The sequence below is a fragment of the Nuphar pumila genome, chromosome 13 (assembly GCF_984573655.1).
Source record: "Nuphar pumila chromosome 13, dmNupPumi1.hap1.1, whole genome shotgun sequence".
Lineage (NCBI taxonomy): Eukaryota > Viridiplantae > Streptophyta > Magnoliopsida > Nymphaeales > Nymphaeaceae > Nuphar > Nuphar pumila.
The window spans coordinates 26,439,925-26,454,424 of NC_143261.1; the positions used below are offsets into that span (position 1 = coordinate 26,439,925).

The following is a 14,500-nucleotide window of genomic DNA, read 5'->3' on the forward strand; positions in this document are numbered from 1 at the left end:
ATAGCTCAAATCTAACACTATTGGATCAAAACCGGAATCATTTGGTTCCGGGTCTAGTCGGCTTCAGTTTGTATCGGGTCATACCTAAATTTGGTTTGTACCGGGTCAGACCCGAATCTTGTTTATAACGGGTCAGACCAAGATCCAGTAAAGATCAGGTTAGACCTGGATCCAGATTATACCAGGTCAGACCCGAATTCGGCTTATACCGAGTCAGACCAGGATCTAATATGAACCAGATCAGGATCTTGGCACTATTTAAAACTGAACTAGATGTGTGACTGATTTGACACTTTCTAGGACCGGTTCAGAGTTGTTTTTAACCAGTTCCTTCCAGTTTTTCACCGGTTCTGAGAAGCTAAGACTTTGTTTTCTTAAATATGTGAAGATACGAGGATTTTGGCATACGGTTATAGGATTTTATAAACTTTTGTTCATACTTTGGTACTAGTTCATAAAGTTCAGAACTGGTTTGAACCCTTTGATGACCAGTTCGGGGCTATTTCAGACCGGTTCATGGTGTTTTCAAATCGGTTTCTGCTTGAGGACCCCGAGTTTTACCCATATAAGCTTGTTTTTGTTAATTTTCATGCTTTATAAAGTGTTTATTATATAGAAAGCATGACTTATGCATATTAATTTATGTGTTTCATGTTGGTTAAGTCATGCATGATAGTTTTAAGCATTAAGCTTGAATTATGACTAAATTCATGACATTTTATCATCAAAATTCCCGATAAGAAAAATGCAGATTAGCGACGGATGCTATCCATCGTTTATCCGTCGCTAACATGTTTAGCGACGGATTAACGATGAAAATTGGCCGTCGCATAATCATGGTAGCTAAAATGCGACATAATTTATTTGTCTCCAATCTGTCGCTAATTAGTGACAAATTAGCAATGGATAATGTATGTCGCTAATCCGTCGCTAAATAAGGACTGATTTGGTTTTGTGAAGGAATGTATTTCGTCGCTAAAATTTAACGACGAATACGTATCCATCGCTAATGTCCATCACCAATTGAGTGACGGATTAACAATGAATTAAATTTCATCGCAAAACATCAACTGGTTTAAATTGGCGATGGATATGAGCGATGGATAATATCCATCCCTAATCCGTTGCAAATTTAAAAAAAAAAATTAAAACAAAAAATTTGAAATAAGAATATCGAGAAAAATTTCTCGTTATACAATTTATATAACCTCTGTATAAAAAACAAAGTACACATAAAAAATACATATACAAAGCAGGTGAAACAAATTTAACACAAGTTATAAGTTACAGTGCAGTCCTTGACAAGTTCTAATTAGTTATAAGTACGTGAAACAAATTAAACAGATGAAGCTAATCCTCGCCAAGATTTTGGGCATCATCCTCTTCAGTGTCTCGATCTGCCCCTCCATCCATGCCTCCATCAGCTCCTCTACGCTGATCATCTCCAGCATCTTACAAGAGAACTGAAATGTTAGTATTGATAAACAAAATATAATAAAATAAATTATATGCAATGCACCTAGTCTAATGCAATCAAAGTAAATGGCTGAATGACACACAAACTAGCAATAAAGTGAAGGACAATAACAGAATTCAGATATGTGTTCTAAGACTGAAAAAAAAATCATAGTGATTCAATCATGCAGATATGTATTCTAAGGTTGTCAAAAAAATGTCACAGTGATTCACGCGTGCATATAATGTTTATAAAGCTGTCAAATAAATGTGTTATGTATCACAATCATGCATATATGTGTTATAAGGCAATAAAAAACTTTCATAGTGATCAAATCATGCTTATATGTGTTCTAAGGTTGTCAAAAAACTTTCATAGTGATTCAATCATACATATATGGGTTCTAAGGCAGTAAAAAAAATTCATAGTGATTCAATCATGCATATATGTGTTCTAAGGCAGTAAAACAATTTCATAGTGTTGAAATCATACTTATATGTGTTCTAAGGTTGTCAAAAAACTTTTATAGTGATTCAATCATGCATATATATGTTCTAAGGTTATCAAAAAACTTTCATATTGATTCAATCATGCATATATGTGTTATAAGGCAGTCAAAAAACTTTCGTATATGCTAATATCATGCTCATATGACTTCTAAGGTTGCCAAAAAACTTTCATAGTGATTCAATTATCCTCAAGACGCTGACAGACACCATCCCAAAACATAGCAGGGTCAATCGGACGGTGGGAGTTGATGATGGTGGGAGAACTCTGAGAGCCCTGGCTCTAGGAGGCAACGACTGGTGTGGTGTTCATGTTACTCCCAAACCCGAACACACGACCCTTTTTGGGTTCACTGGTTGCAGTCACCCATGCTGCAGGATCAAAAGGCGGATGCTAAGTGGAGTCATTGTCATATCGCTCTACCATCTGTTGCTCGTATGACTCCCATAAAGTAATGATTACAATATGAATTAATAATTACGAATTACAATATTTATGATAATGTAATTCATACTAACTTGTATATTATAATATTTATTAATATAATAAATACACACCGATGTCGCTCTCGTCTTCTCCGATACAAACTCCCCCGTGCTCTTACGTTTATATGTTTCAACAAATACATCCTTGTAAGGCACAATGCATTCTTTTTCTGCTTCTTGCAAGGTTAAATGATAAAAAAAAATAATTAAAAAGTATGCAAAAATACTTATAAATTTAACAATATATATTGATGAGTTGCCATTTTTTTCTGGTGGCTCCCAAAAGTCCTAGATCCACCTGTATGTAGATGGGCATCTGGCATCTTTGCTCAGTTTTGTGCAGCCTTTGTTGAGCGGTTTTGAAATTCATTGCTCGCCCACTTGTCGCACATTCCCTCCCAATAATTTCTCCTGATAGTAGAAGGGTTATGGCCCTTCCCTTCCACTACAGTGGATCATCTATCCCACCAGCTGCTTTTATTGTTGCAGTCTTTATATTATGCAACATGTCATCAAATCGATTGACAACCACATTCTCCCACACTACCCTCGCGTCCTTCTCCTCGTTCGCAGTCGCAAAGCGATGTGAAGCCTACAAATACTTTCTAAAAGTTAACACACATGACTATAACAAAAAATTAAATATGAAACACATTAGTTATGATAAACGATTGCATACCATAAATGAGGACAATAATCTATCCAACACCTCCTTTGGGTACTCTTTCCATTGAGCAACCGGTCCTGGAAGATGCTGCAGTAGTGACTTCCTAATTTCTCGTACTACTTCTTGTGGCTCGAACCTCGCACTGCACATGAATTGATGTACATTAACAATCGACTATCGATATACACTATTTATAAGATAAGTATTTGATAAGTGACAATGAAATACTTATGGTCAACTATCAATATACATTATTTGAAGAGTTGTCGTGTGTCAGACTGAGAAGACCCTGCATCCGGCGTTGTCTCGTGACATGTATGAATAGATGGTGTAGGTGGGTCATGTGCAGGTGAAACATCACCTATAAAAAATTGAGTTAAAAATTCACACAATGCACATTTAAACTAATCAAGTATACAATTAGTTAAATGATATACCTATCAAAGCAGCCCGTAAAGATGAAGGCTGAGACTGGCTACCACTGGGTGCTCGACCACTGTGACCTCAACGAACCATATTCTAACAAATAAAAATTTTATTTGGATCAGTTACACAACTCTATATCTTCATGGATACATAATCAAATCGAAAATAACTTCATGCAATATATTCAAACATTGCAATACATTCAAATCATTGCAATACATTGCAAATCATTCAAATCTTTCACATCAAACATTGCAATACATTCAAATAATTCACATTAAACATTGCAATATATTCAAATCATTGTAATACATTTCATTACATTCAAATCATTTAAATCATTCACATCAAACATAAGGTATGTATTACAAAATGTATTTCACTAGCTCGAGTATGCTTCCTCATCACTTGTTTGACTTTCATATTCTTCTTCTTCCTCCTCCTCCTCTTCATCCTCTTCTTCTTCATTGGGCGCCCATACACTTAGTATATCATTTGGATCACATTCTTTCATACGTGTGTCATCGAACAATGGAGATGTGACATGCAGACCATGTGTGGCATCGTGACTATAAGAGAAGTCATAAATATCATCTGATTGATAGTAATCACCCTCTTCAATAATCTTGTCTTCCTGTAACTGATCATACTCGGAGAATAGTTTAGACTTCATATTGCAAACCGCCCACCATTCATTTCTATCTGACTTCCTTGTATTCAGATATGAAGTATAGTAAACTTGTTGAGCGTACGATGCTAATATGAATTGTTCATATATTCCAAACCTTGATTTATAATTGACCTCCATAATGCCTGAGTCTTTGTCGACTCTTGTTGTTGTAGGATCAAACCAATGACACTTGAATAAAGTTACCCTGTTATTTATGCTTAAGTAAGTCAACTCCATTATTTCTTCTATAACCCGTAGTAGTCAAGTTCATTTTCATCGTAACTGCTACCCTTGACACACACATCACTATTCATCATTGACATGTTTACACCGTAGTCTTCTGTATGGAATCGATAACTATTTACGATGTATATGTTCTAACATTGCACAACTTTGGTCGGACCGTTTAATAAATCACATATTCTTTGGTCATTAACATCACCATGATGGACCTACAAGCATAAACAATGATTGTAAACACGGTCAATTAAGTAACATATTGTTGTTTACACGGAAAGAATGCATATTATCGTCCTTACCAACTCTTTCAACCATGCCACAAACTTATTTTCACGTTCTTTTTGTAATTCTAAATTAGTGAGATGGGGAAGTTTTCTTCGTAACTCCAGATCAAATTGTCTGCACTTAATAAATAATTATATTACCGAACCATGTACGTAAAGAACTTAGTGTAACATATTATGTATACTTACTCGATATAAGGGTCGATCTCTGAGTAATTAAAAAAGATATAGATTTGTGTTGCGTCTTTCTCTCGATCTTCCAAGAGTCTTGACCGGTAACTGCCAAAGGCATTCCCAAGTGGTTTAAATATCGATAGTTTGTCAGCCACAATAACCTGTTCTCCATCATCATTACGAGGTGGACAAGTATAACGTGTTGAAATGTGTGGCTCAAAGTACATAGATGAGAAATTTGAAATCTCTTCTAAAGTGTACACCTCACAAATTGAGCCCTCCACTCTTACTTTATTATGAACCTTTTTTTAGGTCAAACATGTATCTGTCAATAATATACATCTCGTAATACAATAAATTTTCAATAGCATTAGAGAGAAAAATATTAAAAAAAATTATCATTCAAATGGGTACATCTACTGATATTGCACAGGACTGCCAACCCTAAGTTCATATGTCAAGTGTATAATCACATGTTCCATAACGTCAAAAAATGATGGAATAAATATCTTCTCTAGTTGACAAATAGTAGTGACGACAGAATCCTCTAGATTCTTTACCTCAGTTACTATAACTTTCGATGCACAGAATGTTCTAAAAAATCGACTCAACTCGGATAATACCCCCCCCCCCATATAGGTTTGTCTAACATATCATGGAATGCTAGAGGAATGAACCATTGCATGATAACATGACAATCATGGCTCTTCAACCCATATAATTGTCCCTCGTCTATCTTCACAACCCGAGCAATGTTAGAGACGTATCCATCTATAAATCTCAGCTGTCTCAACCACTGACATACCTGCTTTACTTGATCTAGTTCAAGCATGTACCTTGCATTTGGTTTCAGTATTTTGCCATTATACTCTTTGAGTTTCAATTCTAGTATTTTACATATTACTTTTAAATTCATACGGGCTTTCAGATTATCCTTCATTTTTTCTTTGACATTCATTGCCGTATTGAATACATTATCAAACACATTTTTCTCCACATGCATCATATCCAAATTATATCGTAACAACAAGGTCGGTCAATATGGTAGTTCTCAAAATATAGATTTTTTGTCCAATTGTGATCCTTCTCAAATCAAAGAAAGAGCATCGCACTATGGGCATCTGTCAGTACATATGAAAAGTATCACAATCGTCTTAAAATCTCTATGTCAGACAATCGTATAGGTGGACCTTCTATTTCAGTTGTGCCTGTTTTGAATGCATTCATTTGTCGTCGGAACGGATGGTCGTTGAGTAGAAATCGATGGTGACAATCAAACCAACACGACTTCCTTCTATTCGTCAATCTAAAAGATTTTGTATCCTCCATGCAGTACGGACATGCCAACCTCTCACGTGTGCTCCAACCAGATAACATACTATATGCAGGGAGGTCACTAATTGTCCATAGAACAACGACCTTCATATTAAGGTTTTGTTTTTTGTGGGCATCGTACGTGAGAACACCGTCATCCTACAGTATTTTTAATTCATCAATCAATGGCCTTAAATATATATCAAGATTTTGGATCGAAGACGTCAAGCTAGAGATCAATAGAGACAAGAAAAAATTTTGACGCTTCATACACAAGCTTGGAGGAACGTTGTATGGGGTGACAAATACTAGCCAACATGAGTATGAGGTTGATCTACCCCCAAATGGATTAAATTCATTTATACATAAATCGAGCTTAACATTTCTCACTTCTATTGCGAAGGTCTGATGAGTACGATCAAAGTGCTTCCAAGCTTCCGTGTCAACAGAATGCGTGATTTTGTCTTCATCATGTCGAACTTTATTTGCATGTCATATCATATGTGTAGTTGTCCTCGAAAACATATACAATCGTTGCAATCTAGGGGTGAGAGAGAAGTAGCAGAGTGACTTATATGACATTTCTTTTGACCTCGTACTATCATTGCCTCTTGTCTTTGACTTGAACCGAGGATGCCCACATGACGGACATGATTTGCTATTTTCGTGATCTTTGAAATACAACATGCAGTGATTTAGATAAACATCTATATTTTGATACCATATACCTAAAGCGTTGACCATAACCTTCACGCGATAGAAATTTTGTGGCAATTTCTCATCGTTGGACAACATACCCTTCACAATAGAGCACAGACGGTCAAAACATGATTGACTCAAATTATACTCGGACTTCAAATTCATTAGTTGAAGAACTATAGACAAGATAGTGTGACTATCGCAACCATTCCAAAGTGGCTCATCAACATCTCTATGTAAATCATAAAAACTACTAGCTGCATCGTTTGTTGCTTCTTCCTCAACCTTAGTTGATACATCACTAGGACTCACAGTAGAACCCAGTTCTGGTCCTGCAATATCAAATGTCAAATCCATATATGGATTATCGTGCACCATGTCTACCCATGCATCAAAATTGTTCCAAAATTCTTCACCTTGAAGCATCCAATTATGATAATCACTCACAAAACCCTTCCTTTATAGGTGATGTTTAATGCCATGAGATTCTACAAATCGATTGTTCTTACACATCGTGCAGAGGCATCTAATCCGACCTGTGGGATCCACTGTACTGACACTTGCCATTGCAAATTCAATAAAACTGTCAACACCATCCATATATTCAAGCGATACCTCATTGCCAACTATCCTACGGTACATTCATTCACGGTTTATAGTCATTTTATCTTATGATGGTACGGATATTATCCTAACAAGTTAAAAGAGAATCATAAGAATGTTATGTTGAAGAAAATATCTAATTTATCATGCATTCATGGTGGATGTAATGATCTGATGTATATCACACACACACACATATTATATATATATATATATATATATATATATATGATGTTATTCAATCACAAGAACTATGATGCATGCATTGATAACTTAATATTTTCAAGTGAAAAACCATTCATTTGAAGCATGTTTGAAGGATTGATAACTTATCATTCATTTTCATGTGCAAACTCATTCATAACACGATACATTCATTTGAAGCATTTTTCATGATACAATTTCACATGGAAATCATAATCAAATTGAAAATAACTTCATGCAAACATGGATACAGTCACATCAAACATGGCAATACATTCAAATCATTCATATTAAAACAATATCAAATATGTACCTACAGCAAACACACTCCAATATCTCGCTAACTACTATCATGACTAGCATGAAATCCAAACTCCAAAAATAAGAATACTTCTATTTTCATACATTAAAATCATGCTCCGCATGATCTCTGAACTCCATTAAAGCAGTCCTAGATATCCACAACTAAGTGAGTGTGTAAACAGAAAAGTATTGCGTCCAAGAAATTAAATAACCTGTGATACGCTTGCATCACTTACTCACCATGGGTATTTACCTGATTTGCATTGCTTTTGCCTTTGCATTTTTTTCTGGAGTAATAGATTCGGGTACATTTAGTTGTAAGTAACACATCCATATCAATTTCATATTTTGCACACGATATCAAGCCTAATTGAGTCCATAAATTTTATACGGGTGTAAGCGATGCGGGGTTCGGGTCATGGGGTACAAGCAGGATCCGTTGCAGAATCTGCAGGAGATACTATGTTAAAATGAAGTTTATTACCCGATGACAAAAGGGGTGACGACCCCCTGTCAGAAATGAGTCTGAACAGGGAGACGCAACCCTCTGCTGAAAGTGAGACAGGCAGGGACGCTGCCCCTGTCAGCAGTAAGGTCAAGGCAGGGAGCGAAACTCCTTGCTGGAACATTCATAGGAGGCAGGGGGTAGGACCCCCCGAAGGGAAGCATCGGGAGGCAGGGGCCGAGCTCCCTGCCGGGAATCAATCACGAGGCAGGGGGTCTCGCCCCCTGCCGAGGCAAAATAGCAGAGCAGAGGGTTTCGCCCCCTACCGGAAAAACAAACAAGGGGCAGGGGGCTTCGCCCCCTGTCAAAATTATCAAGAACAAGGTGGCGGAGCCACCCCCTGTCAGAGAAAACAAAAGGGTTGGGAGCTTCTTCCTCTGCCGATCATAACGAGGATAGGGGGCGAAGCCCCACTACTAGAGAAGTCAAGAGGACAAGGGGCAAAGCCCTTTGTCGGCATTCGAAAGGACAGGGGTGGAGCCCCTTGTCCTGCCGAAGAGATCAAGGGCAAGGGGAGGGCCTGGCAGAGGCGATCGAGGCCTCTGCCAGCCCTCGTCGACTACAAAGGGGTGGGGATGGTAGAGACTGTCGGGTCTTTGCTGGCCCTCCGACAACCATAGGGGAAAGGGGGAGGCTCCGGCAGAGGTTGGCGGCCCTGTACCGAACCTCCGGAGATGTTGATTTCAAGGGGAAACAGCAAGGGTAAAGGAGGAGGGTTACCTGTGGGAGGCACCGACGATCGTCACGGGCAGGGTCGATGCGGAGAGAGCAGGCTGGGGTCGTCAGCTCATCGGAAATCACAGAGGGGGAGCAACGAGAGAGAGAACGGGAGAGGGAACAAGAGGGGAACGAGAGAGGAGGTCGCAAACTGGGTCCCCTTCTACGACCACTTGAAAGCTTAGTGGAGGAGGTGAGCCGTTTCAGGAAACCCCGAAGGGGTGAGGTCGGAAGGGGGTTGTCGGATGAGGCTCGCTGGCCAGAAAAATGATGAGAGAGAGAGAGAGGGGAGCGGAGGTGAGAGGGGGACTAAGTCGAAGGGGGAGGTCAATAGGCGAGGGATGAAACAAAAAGGGAAAGAAAGTGGCTCACATTAGGATTTTATGGGGGAAATTAGCGACGAATTAGCGATGGAAAATTTCTGTCGTTGATCCGTCGCTAAATTACGAAGGATCTTGAGATGAATTTTTTCCGTCGCTAATTAGCGACGAAAGTTTTTTCATCGCTAATTCCATAAATAATCCAAATTTTAGCGACGGATAGTTTTCCGTCGCTAATCCGTCGTAAATTTGCGATGGATTATTTTTGTCGCAAACTTTCATCGCTAATTAACATTTTTCTTGTAGTGATTAGTTTATGCATATAAGTGGAAACATGAACTTGTATTTTTTGATATAAAGTGTAGCTTGTCATGAATATACAAGCATTAAAATGTGTGTATGGGCATGCTCCATAATACGAATATGTTTTTGGTAAAATATCTTGATTGACTGATTCATGATATCACCAAAGTGATGTGAGTTGTGTTGATTAAGGATTTTTTGAATCGTATTAAGATTCGTTATTATGATTATGTGTGAGTTTATAAAACAATGATTCTACCCAAAGGTAGGTTGTTGTATTCCAAATTTACACAGAGTGTTATAGTAGATGTGTATTTTAGCTCATGAAGTATGTTCGTACCTAAAGGTACTGTGCTGAATTGACTCTAGTTACATGATCTGGTAGTTTCACCAACTAAAGCCAATTTCTTGAGAATTGATTAGATGGAGCAACTATGAGTATTGTCGTTTCCACCAAAGTGGAACGATAATGACTCAACTATGCTTGTCTCAGAAAAGGTGAATAATAAGGGGTCGCATATTTACCTTTTCAATATAAATCTCATATAGAGCGATTTATCTTTCACTCATACAGAGAATAGAACCGTCATTATGAAGGTTGTCTATGAGATGTGGGAGCACTTAAAAGGTTGTCCATGAGAAGTAGAAGTATTCGAATAATCTTAGCATGTTGTTTTTGCAATCGTGAGTGGCTTAGAATATTTGAGGTGGCATCTCTCACTGCAGAACAGTGAAGGAATTTTTGAAATCTATTAGGACAAAAATTATTGATTTTATATAAGGTTTTATCTCAGGCCATTTGGATAAGAAGCTTCATTATGGATCTTGGAATTGTGGATTCTATTGAGAGACCACTAAAGATCTTTTGTGATAATAAAGCAGTTGTGTCCTTTTCAAATAACAATAAGAGTTCAATCTCATGTCAACAGATAGAGTTAAAATACTTTGTTATTAAAGAAATGACTGAGAATCATCTGGTATGTGTTGATATAATTGGGACAAAAGAAATGACTATGGATCTCCTTACTAAAGGGCTAGCACCAGGATTGTATTCCCAACATGTAAAGGGGATGGGTCTTTTTTATTCTTTCTTATATATGACAATACATTATGTGATCACATTTGTGTATATGAATTTGATTCTCTATGGATTTGTAAATTGTTGATTTTGCATAAAGGATCTCTTATATGGGTTAGAGAGAATAGCAGAATAACAATATTAAAAGATCAATAGAATAGGTAAGAGACCAACCTATTAATAAAGGTAATTTCAACATGTTAAAGCACTAAAGGTGAATTATAATGTAGTACATGGGAATATGACATTTCATAAAGGAGTGTTCATCTTCATGACTCATATGATTCATCTTTGTGATAAAGGGTAGCATGTGAACCCACATAAAGAATTAAATCGAGATAACAGTTTAAACCCCAATTTAGTGCACTTTTGGTGTCAATGGGTCAAGTGGAAGAATGTTGAACATAACGGATTTGGGTCCAACCCATTTAGGTGACCTGGTTTGACACCATTAGTGGGCCACATAATGGGGAGATAGTGGGTGGGAGTTACGTATGTAACTGCTTCTTTCCCGTTATATAAAGGGGTAGGCTGCTACGAAGATGATGAGAGATTCATGGCAATAGCCTACCCAAATTCCACATGCAAATGAAGTGGTATAGGGTCTTGCTCACCCTCAACCAAAGGCTTGGGCTCATCGTGGGCGTCGACCGGATGAGAAAAATGCCAAGCACCTGCACACGCACTATGTGGCATCTTCAGGTATGCTTTCTGTGTATGTTGATGCAAGAAATGCCAACATCTCTCCCTCCTCCTACAACAAGAAGGATGCCTCCTCCTCTCCATGCGCCAACTCTACCAGATTCACGCCCACATCATAACCAACAACTGCTCCTTTGACAAGTTCTCCCTCAGCAAGATCATCTCCCTCTCCACCACCTTGCCCGTCGGCGACCTCGACTACTTTCTCTCCCTCTTCCGCCTCATCCCCCACCCCAACACCTTCACGTGGAATACCATCATCAGGGGTTGCCTCGAAAAAGACCAACACATGTTAGTGTTCTCCCTGATGGACGATGGTGATCGCCCCAACAACTACACTTTCTCTTTCCTCCTTAGGTCGGTCGTGGGCATTCATGGGGTTTTCAAAGGGAAGTACATTCATGGTCAGATTGTTAAGCTCAGGTGGGCCTCTTATGATTTCGTGCAGAACAGTTTGATTCACGCCTACATGGTTCTTGGCCTTGTGGATGACACCCACCAAGTATTTGATGAAATCCCCGAGAGAGACGTTGTTTCTTGGAATGTGGTTGTTAATGATTACGCGAAAGCCGGGCATATCGAGACTGTGCGCCTCCTGTTTGATGAAATGCCTGAGAAGAATGTTATTTCTTGGAGCATGATGATCGCTTGTTACGCCCAGGGTGGCATGGCGATTGAAGCGTTGGAGATGTTCTGCAAAATGCAGCTCGTCGGGTTGAGGCCAAACCATGCTGCGATCGTGACTATGTTGTGTGCTTGTGCACAATTGGGGGCGTTGGAGCAAGGGAAGTGGATCCATTCTTACGTGGGTAGGCAGAGAATGGGGTTTGACTATGCTCTAGGGATGGCTTTGATCGACATTTATGCAAAGTGTGGGTGAAAAGACATTGCCCACCAAGTTTTTGGTCAGACGTGGACGTCCATGATATCTGGTTTCGCTATGCATGGGCATGGCGAACACTGTTTGTGGAGATGTAGGGGAGTGAGGTGAAGCCGAATGAGATCACCTTCATAGCTGTGTTGAGCATGTGCGGGCAGGTTGTGTTGGACATTTTGGGTCTGGATCCAACCCATTAGGTGACCCTTGGCACTATTAGTGAGCTGTGTAGTGGGTGGTTAATAGGGGTTTGTGGGAGGAGGTTACGTGAATATAGAGAGACCAGACGTTCATGTAACCACTCCTATTTCCTATTATAAAAGGAGGGGGTTCGGTTGTATATATGATGAGAGTTATAAGCCATTACTCCTATTGCCCATATTCTGGTAATTTTGAGTGAGTTCAGGGTCTTGCTCGTCGTCGACCTAAGGCAGGCCTAATCGTGGGTGTCGCTAGGTTGAGGAGAATGTCAAACACCTTCACGTCGCTTTATGGTACATTTGCATTTCAACTTTGATTTTGTGAATACGCCAACATTGGGTTATGGGTCTACTTATCGCATATTTCGTTGTGCATGTGGGTGCATCAAGAGCATTCAGTTTATGCTCATCGATGTCGTCATATCTGTCTCAGCCCTACTATCACATTTCTGTGCCACTGACAGTTGTGGTCATCAGGCGAGTAGCAGAATCGGGGTCGGCATATGAGTATGCTCATTCTGCTAGTGGTGACTGGCGGCATTCTGGATTCGATCGTCGGCGATATAAGTGTCGCTCCCCCTGTTACTGTTCTTTTTCTGAACAACAGGGGAAATTCGACCGAAAAATCTAGCCTTCCCATTCGCAAAAATGGCTTTTGTCAAGAAGGAAGGGGGAAGGGCTTTGTCGTTGGGGATCTAGTCGGTCCCGACCTCACTGGCAATGCCGATCAACTAGTCGTCTGTAGCGATAAATGAAACCACCAGCGACAGATTTGTATTAAAAAAAACTGAGTTTACTCTTTCGCCGGTAGTGTTTTGTCGAGGAGTTAAGGGGCTTCGATTGTCGGCGGCCTCATCGGCGCCACTGGCAGTTCTGATTCATCGCCGTATTGCTACCATCGTCAGATTGTCAAGCTGGCTGAAACCCCAAATCCCTTCGTTGGATGGGGTTTTTCAGAGGGGTTTCTGCCACAGGTCATCGCTGGAATAAGGGGGTCTGCCTTTTACCGATGGTTGAACATTCACCATCGGCTTCATTGGTGGCCTCACTGACCGACCACAACATAGGGGTCGACCCGACTGATCGTGAATCTATCATTATTGGACCATATTGGCTGAAACCCCCAACCTCTATGTTTGCTGAGGTTTCTACCATGGGTCTGTCGCAAGACCGACCAGGATAGGATCCCAATCGTCGGTGACCTTAAAGTTTGGTTGGTGGAGGCGACCACCAGCCCAGGTGACAAATATAAAAAAAATCAATCAGAGCATCCTTACCTCTCGTCAGTGGCACTGGGTGTCATCGGGGTGCGTCGTCGGGGTGTAGGTGACCTTCGTCGGTCGGACATCGGTGTTTGGAGTCGTACGACGATGTGGGGCGACATGGGGAGGTTATGAGCCTTTCGATTTCTGAGAAACCGAACAGAAATCGAATAGTCGGGCCCCCCTTTCCTTTTTTTTCACTATGCAGGGTACTAGGTCGGATAGAGTGTACCAATCCGATGGCGGGCCCGATCCAGACCCGGTTTTGGGTGGATTAGGTTTGCCTTAACTTTTGGATCGGGTTTGATCCAAGTATTGGATCCATTAAAGAACCGGTTGGATGGACCCATTTGTGTTATGGGTCTGGTATGATCCGGATTGTGATTCAGATCTAATCGAATCTGGATATGGCTCGGGTCTGGATCAGATCTGGAAAGCTCGGGTCCTGTATGGACCAGGTCAGACTGGTTCCTGTTTGGACCGGGCCTGACATGGATATTGTTT

At 40.0% G+C, this 14,500-nt stretch overlaps 1 long non-coding RNA gene across 1 annotated transcript; it reads right to left on the minus strand.

Annotated features, from left to right (window-relative positions):
* Nucleotides 1-1,173: 1,173 nt before the first annotated feature.
* LOC149818158 (uncharacterized) lies at nt 1,174-14,148 on the minus strand. Its single transcript, XR_016427199.1, has 2 exons — nt 14,012-14,148; nt 1,174-1,451 (listed from the first exon to the last, which is right to left on the minus strand). It is a non-coding gene; the product is annotated as an uncharacterized LOC149818158 (long non-coding RNA).
* Nucleotides 14,149-14,500: the final 352 nt, after the last annotated feature.